This window comes from Papio anubis, chromosome 1, assembly GCF_008728515.1.
Source record: "Papio anubis isolate 15944 chromosome 1, Panubis1.0, whole genome shotgun sequence".
Taxonomy (NCBI): Eukaryota; Metazoa; Chordata; class Mammalia; order Primates; family Cercopithecidae; genus Papio; species Papio anubis.
The window spans coordinates 13,593,861-13,608,282 of record NC_044976.1 but is presented as its reverse complement, the minus strand read 5'-3'; the positions used below and the strand labels follow the sequence as shown (position 1 = coordinate 13,608,282).

Sequence of the window (14,422 nt, the reverse complement as noted above, 5' to 3'; positions counted from 1 at the left end):
GAGTGGTTAAGAGTAAGCTTGGGGCCCAGGTTTCCTGGGTTCAGATCCTCACTCTATTCCTTCCCAGCTGTGTGACCCCAGGCAAGTTACTTAACCTCTCTGTGCTTCAGTTTCCACAACTGTAGAAGAGAGATAAAAACTCTCTAGTACCTACCTCATAGGGGAGTTATGATAAATTAAACAATATACATAAAGCAGCGAGGACAGTATGTGACCAGCACAACCGTAAGTTCTTAAACAGACAAAAAAAATTATTATTTAATGTTATTTAAAGTTTGTATTCTCAATGGGGTAAGATCACCCACAAGGGGCAAAAATTGTTTCTTGGGGACGGGATGAAAATCTTGGATATTACAATGGTTTGTGGCCCTCCTCAGGGCCACAGAATACAAACAGATACACAGGGCATCCTTGACATTAAATTTTCAAGTATTCCAAAAAGAATGCCTAAAAAGACTTCTCAGGGAGGGCAAGGTGGGAGAAAAGGTTGAGAAACACTATTGAATGTATCATACTAAGTTTCACAACACTCGAATTATATATGATGATGTTTATAGTTATTTTCTCTTTGTGATGGGATTAACCATGATTTTCGTTTTCTTTTTGTTACTGGGAGAATAAGAATTAGAAAACAGAAATATCTATGTGTTGCTTTCATAAAATAGTTTTGGTTTTTTGAGTTCATGGTAGGGTTACGTGTGCAACGGTAGCATAAACTTGTTCTTCAAGTTCAGCCCTCTCTTTGGGGACCATGACCTTGATGGGTCTATAGGGTCTGTAGAAACCCAGCTTCCAGCGGGGCAGCTGGTCAGCTGTTTGTCCTGTTCCTGACTTGTTGACCCTGGACAGCGCCCAAGCTATATTTAGCATGGTGTTCTTTTCCTTTCAAAAATATGGAAAGAAGCTAATTTTATGCTTACAGGATTTGGATCACACAGCTTCCAGTATGTCCCTAAAACACAGTAGGCTTGGTGGGCAGTCTGGGGTCCTGGCTTGGCTAAACTCAACCTCTAGACCCTGGGGTTGGCCCCATCACTGCTCATGTCTGAGGAAGCCCCAAGGGAGACATGAATGATTCTATATCTGAGTTTTTAAAGAAAAATTATTAACCAGTTAGAGACGTACCTACCTGTTGTTACTTGAGGAGACTCAGGGCAGGCCTGAAGGCAACTCTTCATGCTAGAGTCTTGAGTTAAAGATCCACCTATAAAAACCACAGAGATGCAGCTTTCTAAGTAAGCTGTGAGCATTGCAATTGGAGTTACATGTTGGGGAAGCATGTGTTTTCTTTTTTTGGTGGGGGGGAAGGGCAGGGGTTAGGGTAGGTGTCTATGCAAGACAAGTGGTATCAAAAGAAGCCAGAATTCTGTACAAAAAATATGAGTTGCAGAAGGATGACAACATGGTAGCTAACATTTGTCAAACTCTTTCATGGTATTACCCATCTTAGACATGTGCTCCGAAGAGTATCAGAGGAGACACTCTCAGGTCATCTTATAAGGAATGTATACACCTTGACACCAAAACTAGAAAAGGACAAGGCAGGAGAGGAAAATGACAGGCAAGTCTGACCCACCAGCCTAAACAAAAATCAGCAAATGGAATCCTTCCTTCCCTCCTTCCTCCTTCTTTCCTTCTTCCTTCCTTCTTTTTTTCCTTTCTTTCTTTTTCTTTCTTCCTTTCTTTCAGTCTCACTCTTTTGCCCAGGCTGGAGTGCAGTGGCGCAATCTCAGCTCACTGCAACCTCCGCCTCCTGGGTTCATGCAATTCTCCTGCCTTAGCCTCCCGAGTAGCTGGGACTACAGGCACACACCCCCACGCCTGGCTAATTTTTGTATTTTTAGTAGAGACGGGGTTTCACCATGTTGGCCACGCTGGTCTTGAACTCCTGACCTCAGGAGATCCGCTTGCCTCGGCCTCCCAAAGTGCTGGGATTATGGGCGTGAGCACCCAGCCCAGCCATATTTTTAAAAAAGATAACACATCATAATCAAGTTGGGTTGATCTCAAGAATGCAGGGTTTGGTTCAACATTAGAAATTGGTCCCAGGAGAAAGGATAAACCACAACAGTGTCACTCTGTGGACTATTACGTACGCAGCAGTGAAGGTGAGTAAACTGCAGCTGCGTGCACCAGTGAGGATGATCCTGACAAACATAATGTTGGATAGAAAAGCAAACTGCAGAAGAATACACACAGCAGAAGTCCACTTAAATGATTTAAGTTCAAAACCAGGCAAAACCAAACGATTACTGTTCTATTTTTGTAGTATTAGGAAGAAATGTGAAAACTATAAACTAAAATTCAGGACAAATTCAGGCTACGTTCTGGCCAGGCACAGTAGCTCACACCTGTAATGCCAGCACTTTGGGAGGCCAAGGTGGGAGGATCACTTGAGCTTAGGAGTTCGAGACTAGCCTGGGCACTAGAGTAAGACCCTGTCTCTACAAAAAAAAAATAATAATAATAATAAAAATTAGCCCAGTGTGTGGCTCACACCTGTAGTCCCAGCTACTTGGGAGTCTGAGGTGGGAGGATCTGCTTGAACCTAGGAGGTCAAGGCTGCACTGAGCCTTGAGCACGCCACTGCACTATAGCCTGGGCGGCAGAATGACACCCTGTCTCAAACAAACACACAGACACACACACTACCTCCTGGAGAAATGAAGAGTGAAGAATGGTACTGGAGAGGGGAACAGTAAAGGGGACAGGAGCGTTTTATTATACCATTCCTTACAATTCACATATATCTTATATATACTCTGGAATGACTGAAATAGTTTGTAACAAGAATGTCCAAAAGCCCATCAATGTGTACGTATTACTCTTAGCATAAAATCCAAACTCCTCGGCCATGACCCTCAAGCCCCACCAGCCTGGATGAGGCTCCTGTCTTGCTGTCCCAGCTCATATCTCTTGCTCATCAGCCGTCGGTGGTTTCCTTTCTGCTCCTCAGTGGCACCAACTACTTCCTACCACAGGGCCTTGGCACTTGCTATACCTGCTGCTTGAAAACACCCTTCCGCCTGTCTCTCTTATCTGGCTACTTATTTATTTATTTCTGTATTTAAAATTTTTTTAAAAATTATTTTTGGAGACAGGGTCTTTCTTTGTCACCCATAGCTCACCGCAGCCTTGAACTCCTGGGCTCAAGTCATCCTCCCACCTCAGCCTCCCAAGTACCTGGGATTACAGGTGCACACCATCACACCCAGCTAATGTTTTCATTTTTAATCTTTTTGTAGAGATGGGGTCTTGCTGTGTTGCCCAGGCTGGTCTTGAACTCCTGGCCTCAAGCGATCCTCCTGCTTCGGCCTTACCAAAGTGCTGGGATTGCAGGCATAAGCCACCATGCCTGGCTATCTGGCTACTTTTTTAGTAGGGACCTCTGTCTCTCAGCTCAAATGCCACCTCCTCAGTGAGCACCTCTCTGACCACTCAGTGGAAATGCCCCCTCCCTCAGGGGACCCAAGTATAGCTTGGTTCCTTGCCTTTCCTTCCCATGGGTGATGATAACGCATTGCAGCCAGTAATAATCTCATTTTTGCTTTCTTGTTGGCTCCCTGTCTCCCCTACTGGAGTATGAACTCCCTGAAACACGCTTCTTGTCTGTCTTGTTCATTGCCTGCTCCAGTCCCCAGCACCGCATGCCAGGAACTTAACAGGTACTTGGTAGATATTTATAGAACAAACAAATGAATATCCGGCAAGTTTAAAAGTTTAACCAATGTCTCATATCAATGAGGGGAAAATCCCAGTCCAAGTCTGAAGGGGAGAGGATTAATCAAAGCTAACTTGCAGGAAGATCTGGATACCCAAATCCTGTATCCGTATGCAAATCATCTGCTGGCAACATGAGAAAAATATGCAGAATAAATGCGATTTCCACTGTGACCTGAGAAAGTGACTGTATCAGTATTCCCGGGTGGCCCGGAGGTTTCAGCGGTTGCTTGGCCTTTGCAGGTGGAAGTCAGCAGGGGAACATGGAAGCCTTTAGCTTTACCGCTCCACGCTGGGCGGAGGCTCTTTCCACTCCTGCGCACACCCTTGGCCAACCAGAGCTGGCAGGGAGGGGCCGTGCGCTGGGTGTGGAGGAGTGGAGGCCGGGGAGGTAGACCCAGCTCCAGACATCAGAGTAGCTGAGACCTGAGTGGGGCCATCACAGCCAGGCACATCTGGATTGAGTCTCCATGAACTTGAACATGAAGACAACGGCTGAAATAAGATGGGACAATGGAAGGCAGTGCTGCCCCTGCCGAAACGGGGTAAAGGGCCCAAGCATTGATGGCTGGGCCTTCTGCTGCCTCTTCTCGCTGAATTGCAGAAAAACTCTCCAGGACACAGTTTAGAAACCGGGAATTGGATCTAGACCCTCACGCGGGCCACTGAGCTCTGTGCTACGGCCCTGGAAGGTGCAGTTGCAGAAGCGCCCCGCCCAGTTGGCTTTAGTGGGAGGAGGGCTTGCCAGTCGGAGGCGGCTGGCAGTGCTACCAACCTCTGCGACAAAGGAGCTCCTTGAGCATTCTCCCTGCACCGACCTCTTCCTGCCAAGCTGCATAATTGGAAAAGGGATCCCCCGTTCCACCGGGCTGTGCTACATTCACATCACAAAGGACGGATTCAGAGGGGCTCTCTCGGCCAAGTTTCAGCCCACAATCACTTTTGTCACAATTTCCAGTCCCAGACAGTGGGGGTAGGAAGAAAGGCGCTGAGCCCCTGCTCCTGTCCTGCCTGGGAGGGAGTTTCAGGCCACCTCCCCACGGACCAAGGTCAAAGGGTGTCAGGTTCCTGTTTCAACAGAGCACCAGGGATCTTTTAGACTGTGCACTCAGGAAAGACAAAAAGCAATGTGCAAATGAGGCATAAAGGCAGGGGAGCAGGGAGGAGGGCTGCCCAGCTGGAGAGAGCTGATGGGAAAAAGAAGAAAGGATGTTAAGTGATACACAAGGCAGGGTAAGAAGCATAATGGTAACAAGAATGGCAGTCCCCACAGTAGCTATCATGAAGTCAGCAGCAGCTGATACTCAGCATGAATCAGGTGCATTCCTAAACTCACCCGATCCTCACCGCCACCCATCAAGGAATGATCCCGCCCCACCATCTCGGAGTCCTGGACAGGAGGTAAATGGTGCCCTGGAGCCCACACAGCCCGGTAAGTGGTCCAGTCAAGATCATTTATTCCGCTGTGCTGATTCCCACCACTTCATTCCATTCCATGTCCATTCGTGTCTTCCCTCCCTCCTTCCTCCCCCCTCCCTTCCTTCCCTCCCTCCTTCCCTCCCTCCTTCCTCCCTCCCTCCTTCCTTCCTTCCTTCCTTCCTTCCTTCCTTCCTTCCCTTCCTTCCTTCCTTCCTTCCTTCTCCTTCCTTCCTTCCTTCCTTCCTTCCTCCTCCCTCCCTCCCTCCCTCCTCCTCCTCCCTCCTTCCTCCCTCCCTCCTTCCTTCCTTCCTTCCTTCCTTCCTTCCTTCCTTCCTTCCTTCCCTCCCTTCCTCACGGAGTGTTACCAGGGCAAAGTGTGAAGTTTGACAGGTACATGTTCCCTTCCCTCCTCTCCCCTCCCCTCCTCTTCCCTTTCTTCTCTCTCTCTCTTTTTCTTTTTTTGACAGGGTCTCACTCTGTCATCCAGGCTGCAGTGGCATGATCATAGCTCACTGCACCCTTGACCTCCCAGGCTTAAGTAATCCTCCCACCTTGGCCCCCAAGGAGCTGGGACTACAGGCACACACCACCATGTCCAGCTAATTTTTGTGTCTTTTGCAGAGAAAGGGTCTCGCTCTGTTGCCCAGGCTGTTCTCGATTTCCTGGGCTCAAGCGATCTGCCTGCCTCAGCCTCCCAAAGTGCTGGGATTACCAGGCGTGAGTCACTGGACCTGAACATTTCTTTTAAAATGACTTGTTGAAGATTTGATGTAAACAATTCCCGGTCCCCTACTGGATGCCAGGGGCTTCGGGGGATACAGAGATGTGTGAGACGGACTTCTATAATCCAGCAGGAAGAGAGGCGATTCTTCCTAACAGAAGGGAAGTCAGCGTCGAAGAGTCAATGCGTGTTGAATGCCCTTTCTGTGCCAGGCCCTCTGTGGAGCTCTTTACGTGCATCATCATTTAATAGTTATTGGTTCTATTTTATAGATAAGGACACAGGTTCCAAGAGGGAAAGTAATTTATCTAAGGTCACCCAGTGAGTACAAGGCAGGGATAGCGTACGCCTGATTCTAAAACCCATGCTTTTAAACACCAAGTAGCGCTGCCAAAATGGAGCATGTCTGAAGAGCTTCCAAAAAGAGTGACGGATTCAATTTGAGGAGGGCAACGGAGAAGGAAGAGACACACGCAGCTCTGCGGGCCATTGAGGCCTCTGTGGCCTCCTGTGGGTGGAATTCGGGGGTCAGAGAACGGGGTATTCCAGGGTGAGGGCTCAGCCTCAGCAATCCCACAGCGATGGGAACGTGGGCATCTTCTAGAATATGTCACGGCTTGCAGAGAAAAGAGGCAGCTTCCCTCCCGAACTCCAAACACGAGACGTTGGTGAATTGTATAAAACCTGACATCACCAGGGTCCTTGCTCATCCATATAAGTGTTGGAGAAATTAAGGAAGACAAGTTCATCCTGAAGACTCCAGGGACCAGAAGCAGAAGCAGCGAGTTCATGAACCACACGTCTTTTCTTGAGGAGCTTGACATAGTGTCTTTCTTCTAAGCAGGTGGCTCATGTCCAGCCTTATTTAGAAGGCTGGCACGGGGGACCCAGTCACGTGAATTCAGTATTTCTTGGGAAATGTGACATCTCACATTTCAGAGTCTTCCTCTGCCAGGATAGCACTGAGGGATCCAGATCTCCTGTCCCCATCAGCCCAGTGTGAACCTGACACCTCGAACCTTCTCCAGGCTCCGGCCATTGGTGTCTCTGGGGATAACATCAGCAGCCCCCTGACCCTGGCAAACAAGGCTAAGCACAGGCTCTGACCACCAGCCAGACCCCCAGTACTCTAGTCCCCCAATCCCCAGCACATAGTTAGGGCACTGACACACCAGGCCCTTTACACAATTTAGCTCATTTATCTCACCCAACAATCATGTAAGGGAGGTACTGTTATCCCCACGTCTGTCCATTTTATCAAGGAATACGCTGAGGCACAGAGGTGGAGAAACTTGCCCAAAGTCTCAGCTTAGTAAGTGGCAGCCCTGTCCACAAAGCCCCCTTGTTTAGGCCGTCCTCACACACGGAGCAGCAGAAAAGCCAGCCTTTCTACCAAGGCAGGGCAGAGTTCCCATCAATGAGGTCTCGCTCTCATCCAGGCCGGAGTGCAGTGGCGTGATCTTGGCTCGCTGCAGCATCTGCCTTCCAGGTTCAAGTGATTCTCCTGCCTCAGCCTCCCAAGTAGCTGGGATTACAGACGTGTGCCACCACACCCGGCTAATTTTTGTATTTTTAGTAGAGACGGGGTTTCACCATGTTGGCCAGGCTGGTCTTGAACTCCCGACCTCAGGTGATCCATCCTCCTCGGCCTCCCAAAGTGCTGGGATTACAGGCATGAGTCACCACATCCAGCCTAGGCGGACAACTTTGGAGGCTTAGCCCTGGAATCTGAAGAGTGGGAGGACTGGGGACCTGGAAGAGAAGCTGGAGCCTGTCCCACGTTGCTGCCTGTGGTCAGTGTTCCTGGCAGCCACCCAGGCTCGTGTGAACCTCGGCGCCATCTGGACCCTGCATTTGTCCTTGTGTGACAGGTAGTTCTGGACACTGACTGGATTCATTTGGTTTGTCTTCCCCAAGAGGCATTTTGCCGCAAAAAAGTAGAGAAGGGCAGAGATGAGAATTTATCAAATCAGGGACTGCAGAGGGTGCTGGTGAGTATACACTCCACCTGTCATGCCGTAGGACTGGGAGCCTGGGCTCCAGATCAGAGGCGGGGTTTGTATCTCAGTTCTGTAACTTAGTAATTACCTAGACAAGACAATTCTTAGGGCTCTCAGTCTCAGCTCTGTCATCTGTACAAAGTGAATTTTACTGGGATCTACCTCCCTGGGTTTATAAGTGACGACCTCAGAGTTTTGATTACGGGTGTTTATTCATTTACCCAACACAGTATTGACTGAACACCTACTATGGACCAAGGCCTGATCTAAGCACTGAGGATATAGAAACAATCAAAACAGACAGAAGGCCTTGTCCCCATAGAGCTCACATTAGAGCCTGTGGTATGGTAGAAGGTAATACAAGCTAGAAGAAAATAACAGAGCTGTGGGTAGTGATTTTAAAAACAGGCTGGGCGTGGTGGCTCATGCCTGTAATCTCAGCACCTTGGGAAGCCGAGGTGGGTGGATCATGAGGTCAGGAGTTCCAGACCAGCCTGACCAACACGGTGAAACCTTGTCTCTACTTAAAAAAAAAAAAAAACAAAAAAAAACAAAAATGAGCTGGGTGTGGTGGTGCATGCCTGTAATCCCAGCTACTCAGGAGGCTGAGGCAGGAGAATCGCTTGAACCAGGGAGGCGGAGGTTGCAAGTGAGCCAAGATCACGCCACTGCACTCCAGCCTGGGTGTCAGAGGAAGACACCGTCTCAAAAAAAAAAAAAAAAAAAAAAAAACCAAAACGGTGGCCAGGTACACAGTCACCAAGAAAATGATATCTGAGCAGAGATTTGAAGGATGTGAGGGAGGAATCACGTGAATACCTGGGGAAGAACATTCCAGGCAGAGGAAGGAACCACAGAGCCAAGGCTCTAAGTCAGGAGCTTGCCCAGCAGCTTCCAGGGACCACAAAGCTGAAGAATCCATGAGTGAATACATTGAGGGCCTTGACCCAATGCCCTGCAGACAGTAGCTGCTCTAATTGTGCCAGAAATCTTTTACAGGCCTGTGGAGGCAGATGGGCGTCCATTCATCTTTACAGAGGCCCAGAAGGGGTCTGAGACTAACTCAAGGCCATTCAAGTGAGGGGCAGAGAAGAAGCGGGGTCCTGCTCAGGGATCTTTGTTGCTCACCACCCTGTGTTTCTTGGAATTTGGGAACAGGCATATGGGAGGCTGAATCATGGTCTTCAAAGATATCCAGGTCCTAATCAAAATTTGTAACTTTTAGCCTATATGGAAAAAGTGCCTTTTGGGGCATGATTAAGAATCTTGAGATGGGAGATTACGTTGGATCATCCAGGTGGGCCCAATTTAATGAGTAGTATCCTTATAGGAGGGAAGCAGAAGGGCCAAAGGAGGAAGCAGGAGATGGAATCATGGAAGCAGGAGGATGTAAGGAGAGAGTCACGAGTCCAGGGATGCAGGTGCCTCCAGGAGCTGGAAAAGGCAAGGAGGCACATGCTCTCCTAGAGCCTCTGGAGGAACCAGCCCTGCCCACGTTGTGACGTTAGCCCATGAAACTAAGGTTGGACTTCTGGCCTCTGGAACACATTTATTGCAAGACAATAAATGTGTGTTGTTTTCAGCCATGAAGTTTGGGGTACTTTGTTATGGCAGACCCAGGAAACTTCTACAGGTGGCGTTCCTGTTCACACCTGTGTATGGCGCCTGCCGGCACAGACTGTTTACCTACCCGATAATTGATTCGATTAGGCACCGTTTCTCAATCCTGATAAAACCAATCGCTTGGTGAATTAGGCGCCCTTTCCTTGTGTGGCCAGGTTGGAGGGAGGCTCAGCTTGGCGGTGCTCCTCTACCAAGTTTACATTTTAACCCAGGATTCTGCTAACGAGCCAGGTTTACACTTGTTCTAACATTGCTGGGACAAAAAAACCTGATAAAGGTATTCTCATGCTTGAGTCAGCAGGCACCCCACTTCCTGGGGGCTCAACACTGCACTTACAAAGTGCTGACGACAGGACAAGACTGACGTTTATTTTAAGTACTCATTATATGAGGGCTTTTAAGCCAAGACTCGAGGTACGTGGAGCAGCCAGCCAGCCCTCTGCAGGCCCGTGAGTCCTGCGGAAGCAAGCCCTCCGTGTTCCCAGACTTTTCTTAGACCAGCTCTGATTCTGGAGATTAGGACACCGTTTGAGAAAGTTTGTCCTGCCCATATCTGGACATTTTCTTTTTTAGCTGCAGCAACGCTATCGCTATAGAAGAGGTTCCCAAACCTGCTGCCAAGAGCGCTTTTGGTATTGAGCCCAGCTCGTCCCCCTCCCCTCGCCATTCCCCGTTCCCTCGTCTCCACTTTATACCTGACTTTCCTACTTGAAGCATGTTAGCCAGAGCTGCTTTCTCGAGTCCTGGGTTTCCTTCCTGCCTCCGATTTTTAGGAAGTCACACTTGATTCTTTTTCCACCTGTTACATTTTGGAATTGTGGCATCTACAGTGAACATTCTCCTAAGCTCCTATAAAGTGCCAGTGCTGGGTGCCTTTCATGTCTTTACTATTACTTATTACTTATTATTACTATTAATTTTATATATTCTATTTTGTTTATTTTATTTATACAATTTTAATATTCATTATATATTTACTTTTCTTTATTAATTTTATGTATTCTGTTTTGTTTTTATTTATAAAATTTTAGTGTTTATTATATATTTACTTTTCTTTTCTCTTTTTTTTTTTTTTTGAGATGGAGTCTCGCTCTGTCGCCCAGGCTGGAGTACAGTGGCTGGATCTCAGCTCACTGCAAGCTCCGCCTCACGGGTTTACGCCATTCTCCTGCCTCAGCCTCCCGAGTAGCTGGGACTACAGGCGCCCACCACCTCCCCCGGCTAGTTTTTTGTATTTTTTAGTAGAGACGGGGTTTCACCGTGTTAGCCAGGATGGTCTCGATCTCCTGACCTTGTGATTCGCCCATCTTGGCCTCCCAAAGTGCTGGGATTACAGGTTTGAGCCACTGCGCCCAGCCTATATTTACTCTTCTTAACAGTCTATTACGAATATTATTTACTTAATATAATCATAGTCTAATTTCTCAGTTATTTATTATCATGCTTAAACTTCCCAAGCTGATGAAAAGGTTTCTAGAATAAGCCCCATTTCACAGAAGAGGAGCCTGTAGTTAGGGAAGTTAAGAAACTTGCTCAAAGTCACATGGTGAATGCTGCAGCAAAGATTCAAACTAGACACGCCTCACTCCGAGCGATTTGTTTCATCAGGATGAAGGAACTGTGCCTGATCAAACCAACTATTGGGTAAGTACACAGCCTGTGTGCCGGCAGGTGCCATATACACGTATGAGGCGCCTGTGGCACACCCCACTGCCCAGCGCCTCCCAGGCCTCCCACTCCCATGAGGAGACCCTCCCCAGGCTGCGGCTGCCAGAAACTCCCTAGGTCAATTTCAGTCTCTGTGGTCAGGAGATACAATTCCCTGTTTTTCTTAGTGTGGTTTTTCCCTTCATAAGAACCAGCTTCCCCAGTGTGAGTCATTCAGTCCCCTGCAACTCTGATACTCATCTGGATGTGTTGTAAATAATTGACGCTGAGATGTTTAATCATAAAACTGGAATTAAGGTTAAAAGGTGGCAGCTTGCAGGGAAGGGGACGGGAGGAGAAATTAAGAGTTTGCATTAGTTTGCTAGGGCTGATATTACCAGCACCACAGACAGGGTGGCTGAAACAAGAGAAATCTATAGGCTGCAAGTCCAAGATCAAGGTAGTTCCTTCTGAGCAGGGTTGGTCCCTTCTGAGGCCTCTCTCTGTGGCCTGTAGACAGCCACCTGTTCCCTGTGTCCTCATGTGGTTGTCCCTTTGTGTGTGTCTGTCTTAATCTCTTTTTTTTTTGAGACAGAGTCTGCCTCTATTTGCCCAGGCTACAGATACAGTAGCATGATCATGGATTCCTGCAGTCTCAGCTATCAGGCTCAAGGGCAATCCCTCCTCTGTAGCCTCCTGAGTAGCTCAGGGACTGGGTGCGTATAGGCCTGGCTTGTATATTATGTTTATATATAAAGATATGTGCATATATAATATATATTTAAAATATATAATATATATAATATATATTATATATATTTTATGTATATTATGTATATTATATGTATGTATTTTATATATATTGTATGTAATGTATTTTATTTTTGTATATTATGTCATATGTATATTATATATCACATATAATATATTATATAATATATCACATATAATATATATCACATATAATATATTATATATCATATATATTTAAAATATATAATATATAATATATATTATATATATAATTTTTTTTTTGTAAAGATGGAGCCTCCCAGTATGGCCCAGGCTGGTCTTGAAATCCTGGGCTCAAGTGATCCTCTTCTTAGAAGGACACGAGTGATATTGGATTAGGACCCACTCATATGACTTTACTTCCTCTTAATCCCCTATGTGAAGGCCTTAGCTCCAAATGCAATCCCATTCTGAGTACTGGGGACAGGGGGCTTCAACACAGGAATTTGGAGGGGATGCAATCCAGCCCACGTTTGCTTCGCTTAGCCCCTCTTTCCCACTGGGTAATAAAAAATATCTACCCTGGACCGAGCACTCACAACCTCCATAGTATTGCTAATGTGTTTCACACATCATCTCCCAGCACCCCGGGAAGGAAGTGCTATGGTCCCCACTTCACAGAGAAGTGTCAGGGCTCATCAGCACACAGGAGGGAGCTAAATCCCACCTCTGCCCAGCGGCAGCTAGGATATACTACTGGTCTCATAGGGCTGAGGGGTGAGTGTGTTATCCACGTGGAGGGTTATCCAGCGGAGTGGTTGGCTGGCTGTGTGCAGATACCACAGGGAAAGGTACATCATTTCAGAGCTGGAGGGCCCTGGTGACAGAGAAACATGGAGATTGGGGAGATGGGGGACTACGGCAGCTGAAGGCAAGCACCCTGGCATGCATCTGCTTCACTAGCTGCTCCTTACGCTCCTCAGAGCCTCAGTTTCCTCATCTGTGTTTGGTGCTGCCAAGACATGATGCTGCAGGGAAAAGCTGGCGCTATGATTCCCCCGACCCGTGGCTAGCCCACCCTCACAACCATCTGCTCTCCTGGGTTTTAAAATCTCTGTGAACTGGCTGGGCGCGGTAGCTCACACCTGTAATCTCAGCACTTTGGGAGGGCGAGGTGGGTGGATCACCTGAAAGTCAGGAGTTCGAGACCAGCCTGGCTAACATGGTGAAACCCCATCTCTACTTAAAATATAAAAAATTAGTCGGGCGTGGTGGCGGGCACCTGCAATCCCAGCTACTCAGGAGGCTGAGGCAGGAGAATCGCTTGAACCCAGGAGGTGGAGGTTAAAGTGAGCAGAGATTATGCCACTGCACTCCAGCCTGGGTGACAAGAATGAAACTTTGTCTCAAAAAAAAAAAGAAAAAAGAAAAAGTCTCCTTGAACTAAACAAAGACACAATGGACTTTTTTCGCAGCCAGCATGCCATTCAGAAGTAGTCTCATTGTCTAGAGAGAAGCCCTGGTGAAACTTACATGCTGGAAACCGATTTCACAGGGCTCATTGGACACATCTTGGGTGTTTTTCCCCCCTGCCACATCAATCTGTAAACACCAAGCAGGTCCCAGCTAAGGGCCGGAAATGGGGCTGACCTTCTGAGGAATGCACCAGAGAGACCTGGCCCAGGTGAGATGTCACCTGTCCAGTACAGCTCACCTCCAGGCACAGTGAGCTTGCTGCTCTTTCCTCCTTCTCCCCATGCTGGAGGGAGAGAAAGAAAAGACAGCGTGCTGATTCACTGGTCTGACGTTTCCATTTGGTCAGCAGGGTGGTTTAGTTTTGTCGATTGACCAGGTGGGGTGGCTCATGCCTGCGATCCCAGCACTTTGGGAGGCCGAGGTAGGCGGATCACTTGAGGTCAGGAGTTCAAGACCAGCCTGGTCAACATGGTGAAACCCCATCTCTACTAAAAATACAAAAATTAGCCAGGCGTGGTGGCGGGCACCTGTAGTCCCAGCTACTCAGGAGGCTGAGGCACCAAGAATCGCTTGAACCTGGGAGGCAGAGGTTGTAGTGAGCTGAGATCATGCTACTGCACTCCAGCCTGGGCAACACAGTGAGGCTCTGTTTCAAAAAATAATGGTAATATTAATTTTGCCTATTTGTGGTTCCCAATATCCATGTTCCCCTTCCTCCATAGTAAGCTGATGCTTGGCTGTCCATGACTTCCTAGAATAAAGATAGCAGTACCCAGCCTGTTAGGCAGTTCACTAGCTGTTGCATGTGACTAAGTTCTGGCCAATGGGATATAAGCAGGGTGTGTAAAGCAGGTGGGGCACATTCAGGAAGGGAAGCATTCTTAAATGAAGAGACATGTCTCCCCCTGCTTCCTGCTTCCTATTGGTTCTAGTGCAGATGTGATGGTTGGAGCTCAAGCAGCCATACTGGGGTGTGAGGTAGAGAATGGCAGAGCAACAAGATAGAAGGAGCCTAGGTCCCTGAGGATCACGGTGCTGCCTTTTCAGCCTTGGACTGCTGACCTCTGGACTCTGTTTACATAAA

General features: G+C 47.8%; 1 protein-coding gene across 8 annotated transcripts in view; it reads right to left on the bottom strand.

Moving 5' to 3' along the window:
* TMEM51 (transmembrane protein 51) overlaps window positions 1-14,422 on the bottom strand; it is a 70,093-nt gene that overhangs the window by 9,135 nt on the left and 46,536 nt on the right. For 7 of the 8 annotated variants that reach the window (XM_021942667.2, XM_003891154.4, XM_021942577.2 and 4 more), the window contains one exon: window positions 1,130-1,204. The gene's annotated coding sequence lies outside the window, so the exon portion shown is untranslated. Of the gene's footprint in view, window positions 1-1,125; window positions 1,205-14,422 lie in introns of all 8 variants that reach the window. The other variant, XM_031669816.1, reaches the window with a different exon arrangement.